This window comes from the organism of the source record quoted next, unplaced genomic scaffold (assembly GCF_019419815.1).
Source record: "Pyrus x bretschneideri cultivar Hongxiangsu unplaced genomic scaffold, Pyrus_bretschneideri_v1 Contig3, whole genome shotgun sequence".
NCBI lineage: Eukaryota > Viridiplantae > Streptophyta > Magnoliopsida > Rosales > Rosaceae > Pyrus > Pyrus x bretschneideri.
Window position 1 is genome coordinate 1,006,264 of NW_025999612.1, and position 8,030 is coordinate 1,014,293.

An 8,030-nucleotide genomic window follows, 5' to 3' on the forward strand; every position below is an offset into this window, starting at 1 on the left:
CACCAAATGTGAATCCAAGAACATCAAAGAGTTACTAAGGGGATTTGGCCAACAAGGTCATTCATGTCTACATTCTGCTCTTCCAACGATGTTCAGTGGAGCAAAATTAGTCTTACATTTTGACTACGAGAATGGTACTCCTCAACGACATTGGTAGGGGCATGAACAGATGCATAACCAATTATCTATTACATTAAGACGGAAGTAGATTATACAAGGTTGAGGTTCAAAAATATGATCCCTTATTCTTGAAGTTTTAGGTCTTAGGTGCCAAGGATCATGCTTTGGGCATGATGCCACACCCAAGCCTTGATTTTGCCATACATTGTGAAAACAGACTCTTAAATTGGATTGTGTGAGAGTGATAGGAGCATATTTAGGCAACTTAGCTAGCTTATTCTTGTGCATTTGTGTTATTATTTCTTAGTTAAGGCAGTATTTCAACTCATTTTCGTGTGTTTGTAGGTCCAAAGGGTTAAAGTACCAAGAAAGTGCATTTTGGTGCATTTTGGAGCAGTTTTGGGCACTAAATGGAGAGGTTGTATATGGGCCAACATGGATGGACGAATTTGGAGTTCAAAAGGCTAGAAATCTAATGAGAAGATGAAGATACTAAACTTAAGACAAAGTGGATAAGGAATTAGCTCAAAAGAGGAAACATTATCCAAAACCTTATCCAACATTATCCAAAACCTTATCTTATCTTATCCTATCCTAACCTTATCATGCCTTAATCCTAGCTGCAAGGGGACCTAAATAGATATTTCTAGAACCTATTTCTAGAAGCATTCTCTTCTAGAAGTCCCAAATCAGCCACAAAGCACATTATTTCTAGAAACCCTACAAAGGTGGCACCTATTCCCTTCTAGAAGGCCTTGCCTTGCTTTGCAAGCCATTCCCTCTTTCCCTCCAATATGTGTCGCATCCCTCTAGGCCCTATCCCTTATGGATTCTGATTTATAGGGCCTCATTCCTTGTGGATTTGGGTTACACAAATCCTTTTATGAAACTAATTGGGTCAGACCCTCTCCTAAGTGGATTTAACTCACTTATGCCGAACTATATAATCATATTTTCAGCCACAAATTCGTATGAACCCCTTATGCCATTCAAAATATCCTTGCCGCAAGCCATAAACACCATTCTCCATCATTCATTCAATCCACACACTTCCATACACAATCTGTCTCACCCTTCCACCCTAATCAGCCATTATTCATCATCCCAAGCAAGAATACATCGTTCATAACCCCCAAAACCATCACCCACACCTTGTGCTGCAGTAAGGAAGAAGGAGGAAAGCCCTTGGATGTGCATGCCATTCGACTTGGAGTTGCTGGACGTTTTAGGTGTAGTCTTTCTTGTGTTTTTCAATGTTTAAATTCAAGAATCCTTGTTTTGTGAGTTTGAGGAACTAATCCCCTCTTAGCTAGGGGGAATTTCGAAACCATGGCCATATTTGCATTATGATTTGATTACTTTCAGTTGTGATTTCATGAATTGAGAATTCAATTTACTTATCTATTTGAATTAAAACTTGTTTATGTATGTGGGTTAAGAGTGCACACTTAATTTGCATGCATAAATTTGATGCTAGGATATAAGGGATCTTCACCTAATCGTTGTGAACTTATATACATGAGTAGTAAAGGTTGTTAGTTACAATCATGTTAAGTAAATTCTTGGCATAAGTATCATGCGCTTTCATAGTTACGAATGCCTCGTCAACACTTATGATTTTCATAGAATTTAATGATCTTTGATTGCTTCTCTATTATGCGCTTTCATGTAGAGAACTTTTGAGGAATAATTTGATTGCAATGCGCTAATTCCATTCAATTCAATGACTTAAGGAAAATCTGAGGGTTAATTTAAGTGTACCTAATTAACTTGGGGTGTTGAAGTTAATGATTCATTGAAAAGGCAACTGGAGATTGTTTTGTATGCAAGTATGTCATGTGTGGAGAAAGACCTCCTAGCTAGCCCATCATCCATCTATTTCCACCAAATTTGTGCAAATCTGCCTAGTTCTAGTTTTTATTTTGTTTACTTTATTTTCGCCCAAAACCAAATCCCCCTTTATTTTAGAGTGTCTAACTAGTTAGAATTTGTTTTAGATTGTGTTTTCAAGTGTTTTGAGTCAAGTTAGAACCAAAATTCGTCCAAAATTGTGTTTAGAGTCAAATTTGCCCAGTTTGTGTTTTTAGGCAGTTTTGAGTGTTTTTAGCTTATTTTGAGTCTTATGAACTTGTTTTGAGTCTTTTAAGTTGCGTTAAGTGTTTTAAAGGTTAGTTTTATCTATTTGAGTCAGTTTAAAGTGTTTAGCAATCCCTCATAATCCCTGGTTTAAGAACGATCCCTACTTATATATATACTACAATTGTCAAAAGATGGTTTAATTTCTGTGTTAAGTTAATTTTCGCATCAAATTTTGGCGCCGTTGCCGATGGAGCTTTAGTGGACAAAACACCCATGGCTGCCAAGACTCTCATTGCCAATCGAGCTTTAAATGCTCAACAATATGAAGGCGTTGGTCAACAGGACATACCACGGCAGCAACAAGTTAATGAGGTAAGTGCTATTTCCGAACTTCAAAATCAAATGGCTAATCTTACTTCTCTTCTTTCGCAGGTGGTTGAAATACCAAAGGTACAAAGTGTGCCTGTTTGTGGCGTGTGCTCCATGAATGGACATCTCACGGATAAGTGCCCACAATTGATCGAGAACGGAGGGTGGGAATCTGCCAATGACGTGGGTTATGGGAGCCAAAACCAACCAATGAGTGATCCTTTCTCTAATACATACAATCCCGGTTGGAAAGATCATCCAAATTTCAAATGGAGGGAGCCCCAACACCAAAGCGCATTTAGGCAGCAACCTCCGGGATTCTACCAAAGGCCGTATGCACCCACACAACCCCAAGCACAACCTGCCCAATCCAAATCAGGTTCGTCTATAGATAACGATCAAAATTTTCAATTACCAACTTCTATGGCGCAGGGAATGCAAAATAGGGACAAAAAGGTTGACTCCTTTTTCAGAATAACATTTTTGTACCTTTAATATATGTACCTAGGATTTAGAGGATTACGGGGACCGTGACGCCACTTTATGTGTTTGGTTAATAAGATTTCGTTGCTTAATCCTTGCAAACAAGAGAAAATGGCACCATGAAACATGTGATAACCATCATTATTGATGCTTAATCCTTCCATATACCCACATTATTATTGATGGATCGTTAAGGTTTTAACAAGAATGATAAACCAGGTGGCAACGCACAATGTAAGAACATCCTCCAAATTTAATCCAATCAAATTAATCTATCTAGTCACATGCATAAGCTATAGAGAAATAGATAGTGGCAGAAAGAGAAGAGCAGTGAGAAGCTATTCTGTATTATGAATAAATTCCTTGATAATCTGTTTATCATATTGATACAAGATATATACAAGCCTATAGTTGTCTTTATAAAGCATAAAAGCTAACTAATAACTCTTGATTATTTACATAAACCAATATGGAGAGAATGAAGGGATCACGGTTTGACAGCAGATATGTTGGAGAGATTTGAGGTGGATTCAATACTCTTGTCATCCCCCCTGAAGCAAAACGAAAGAAAGTGTAGATTGAGCTTGGAAGCAAGGAAAGAGAACCGATCGCGTGAAATTCCTTTGGTGAAGATATTAGTGATTTGGTGATGAAAGAAGATGTGTCAAGTTTGAAGGACACTATGGGGGAGAAGCTCTCGAACAAAGTGGTAGTCAATCTCTATGTGATGAGTACGTGCATGAAAAACAAGATTGGCTGCTATGTGAAGGGCAGAGACATTGTCGACGAAAATGCAAGGTGGAGTACGAAGAGGAGAAAAATAGCCTCCAAACTTACATTGTTTTTCTCAAAAAGCTCGTCTCCTCGAAATTTTCTGTAGAACCAAATTTTGACGGTATCAATCATTTTTGCCTGAAACTATTGCAAACTTAAACTAGCAGAGGATCATTTATACATACCGCACTGTGGTCACTGGATTTGTAGCTAAACTGACACTAGAGGATGTGAAAGCAATGGAAACCAAAGAAGGGTTTTTGTCGACTCATCCCCAAAAAAACGTTTCTTTGCTAACTACTCATAGTCCTGATTGCTTGGGGTTACACCAAGGATATGGACTATGGAAACGAGCAAACTATGGTGAAGGTATGATAATAGAGCACTTGGATACTAGCATTGGACTCAATTATCCTTCATTCAGTGATGAAGGAGTATCCACTCCTCTAGCTAAATGGAAGGGCAAGTGCGACTTTAATGGAACAATGTGCAACAACAAGCTTATTGGTGCACAAAATTTTTTGGGTGCAGAAGAAGGGAATATTACCGGAACACCATTTGATTAACATGGACATGGGACCCATACTTCTAACATTGCTGCTGGAAATTTTGTGCAAGGCACCAGTGTTTTTGGAGACCCGAAGGCATGGCACCTTATGCTCATTTGGCAATGTACAAAGTCTGTTACAGGCCTGGTTGTAGTGAACCTGATACGTTAGCTGGTCTTGATGCTACTGTTAAAGATGGCATGGACGTGCTCTCCCTCTCACTTGGAGGCTTCTCATTATCGTTCTACGATGATGTGATTGCAATCGGTGCAATTGCAGCAATTAAAAAAGGAATATTTTTCAACTGTGCAGCTGGAAATTCTGGACCTTTCCATGAATTTTATCAAATGAGGCCCCATGGATTCTCACAGTTGGAGCAAGTACCATTGACAAAAAACTAAAATCGAAAGATGAGAAGCTCAAAACCTATGGCACTATTACAGAGATACGCTTGCTCCCAAGGTCGCTCACTTTTCATCAAGAGGACCAAGCATTCCAAGCCTTGGAATTTTGAAACTCGACATCATTGCACCCGGCTTGGACATCTTAGCAGCATGGGCTGAATTAATGGACAATGCCATAGTTCCTAATCCTAGGGCAACATTTAACATAATTTATGGTACCTCAATGGCAACTCCTCACCTAAGTGGCATTGCAGCTCTAATCAAGAAATCACACCCTGACTGGTCTCCAGCTGCTATTCAATATGCCATCATGACAACCACTGATGTACTAAACCTCGCAGGCACGCCCATCGTTGATCAAAGGTTAAACCCGTGGACATCTTTGCAACCGGTGGAGGCCATGTCAACCCTGCAAAGGCAAATGACCCGGGGCTCATCTTCGACATAAAACCAGACGATTACTTTCCTTACTTGTGCGGTTTGAATTACAATGAAACAACAATTATGATCATCACCCAACAGATAGTAAAATGCTCGGAAGTCGGACTAAACAAGGCTGTAGATCGTTGCAAGTTATGAATTTGTTAAGTGAGCATGACAGTGGGCACATACCATTTAAATATTCAACAAATATATGTACCATGTGTGTGTATGTGGGATGTTTGACACAATAAACATAACTTGGACATAAGATACTTTTTGGCTGGAAAAACCCACTTCTGGGTTAAAAAACCGAGGACTCTCCACTGAGTCCAATCCACTAGTGTAAACAAAGGTTTATACAAAGACCACATAAGCTCAATTCCTTGATCCCTATCTAAGGAGCAGCTTTACGTTTGTGCAACCTTGCCTTACACGAGATGGACTCATTCGGTCTTCATGAAGTAGCAGTTCCTCTTAAGCTCATCACCTTGTGGCACCGAGATCAGCACGATCAATGATGTGATATGATTTTATGACATGCACATGAAATCTGGATTCAATTGACCAGTCAGATTCTCCAGTCAAATAGTTGAAGGAAGAATCTAACTTGAATCCAAAAGCTTGGTCTAAAACCAAATTTAAAGCTTAAAACTAGACCAAGACTTAAATGAAAAACCTTAAAATAATGCAACCCTAATAGATAATGATTGAGTATTTATTGCATGAGGAAGGTTTGGTAGTTAAGGTTCATAAATGGAGAAGATGCAAGCTTAAAGCTTTTAAGGTAACTCTCATTCTCTCTCTCTAAAACTAAGTTCTAAACCCCGAAGAACAATCTCCCCTTAAAGTAAATATACCCAAGGAAATCAGATTTTCAGTCAACCAACTTGTCCCAATGACACTTGTCGGCTACAAAAGAGATCTAGGCAAATCAATGGCCAGAAACTGACTACCATTAGAAAGGTGTCAGTCAACCCATGTGGGTTGCCTTAATCTGTGTGTCTAGACAGCTAGAAGTTAGCGCGCAAAACTGACTAGATAATCAAACTAGACATAATGCAACATAAATAGAAATATGAAATGCACATGTATGAACAAACCTTTGAGTTCAAATGTACCACTTCTTGTACATTCACTCCAACAACAACAACCCATAATTTGAGTATATTCTAAAGCTAGATTGGGCATGTGTGATGGTTCAATTACAATATTTGACAAGGAAAGCAAAACACTTAAAGCTAGACTTTACAACCTCCCCCTTTTGGCTTTCCTTGACAAAATATCCTTAGCCTATAACTAATTTCACTCAAAACCAACACTCAAGAGAACATCAAGCAACAAAAGAAGATCAAATAATGACTTTTGCAAAAGAACAATTCTTGACAAGAACAAGTGACATTTATTATGGGTATAGGTTTGCAAGATATGAAGTACAACGAAATTTTTCTTTCACATTTTGTCATGGTAAGACAAAGAAATGGTGGAAATCACACATAAGAGTCAAATTTGTTGCACAAACACATGATAAGAACCACATGAGCACAACGGTTAAAGAAATTGCAATAGATCATATGGATATGCCCAAGCAAATTGAAGCAACAAATAGATTAGGAACAAGTAAGCACAAAAAGATGCATGCGTTGTGAATTGAACTCCCCCATAATGACAACTCCCCCAGAAATGATGCTTGTAATATAAACATATTCTTGTCCAAGATTACCACATAGAAGTAAAGATTTGCACCAAGAGAAAAACAACAACATAACGACTAGATGAGAATGAACTACCATGTAGCATGGATATCTATGCTTCCAAGAGATATGAAATTTGAAGAACACAAAAAGTAAACATGCAATGAAGTTCTCAATGGACAAATCTTCAAAGGCATACACAAAACATTAATAATGAGATTAACACAAGCTCATAATCCAGCAGTGATCTGTCAATGTATGGGAGAAAGGATGTTGGATAACCATCTTAAAATCATAGAACCAAGCATTTAATCTCAAAAGCATTTTCAAGGTTAACCAAGCTTTTAATAATCTATTAACCTTAAGAGACAACACTTCCTACATAATATGGGCAATGGGCAAGACTCGCAAAAAGCAAGGCAAAAGCCTTGAAGGAAAAACCAACTTTGGTGAGAAACTTTGAGTGAGGCACCAATTTGAGAAGTGTTAAGGTCATTTAAACAAAGGTGAAATTTTAATGAATCATCATTGAAATTTGAGAGAATTGCATACATGACCTACGGAGGGGGATCTTGAGGCATTACTCATGACATTTCATGGAAGGCTAAATGAGGGGATTTTCCCATTTGATAATATACACTTTCTTTTAAAGATACCTCTTTCATAAAACACTTTCCCATTTGTTTTTTGTTTTTTTTTGTTTTGTTTTGATTTTGGGGAAAGGAGAACAAGAAGAGAATTGACACATGGTCTAGATTATAGAGTAAGTGAAGTCGCTACCACTCAATTAGGACCAAAGCAACATTAAATTCAAGAACACCACTAGATTTGGATGATTGGAAAAATAATTTTTCAGAGGCCATGAAGATAATAGGGAGAACCTTTGACATCATAGTCAATAATTATCCAAGGATAATCCTAAAAATATCATGAATGTATGACAGTTAAGAAAAGCAAATAGAGAGACAAAACATAGGTATCTGATGAACATGCTGACAAGACAGACACAATAGAAAATGTGATGTATAGTCGACTAGCAGTCAGGTAGAGTAAGCTTCCAATCATGCTTCTGTATAGAGTCTGATCAACATCCTACCACTTGAGTTTTTGTGAATTTTGGCACATGTGCTCATGGGAGA

At 38.1% G+C, this 8,030-nt stretch overlaps 1 pseudogene; it reads left to right on the top strand.

Moving 5' to 3' along the window:
- Nucleotides 1-2,472: 2,472 nt before the first annotated feature.
- Nucleotides 2,473-5,356, top strand: LOC103952879 (annotated as a pseudogene).
- The last annotated feature ends 2,674 nt before the right edge of the window (nt 5,357-8,030 follow it).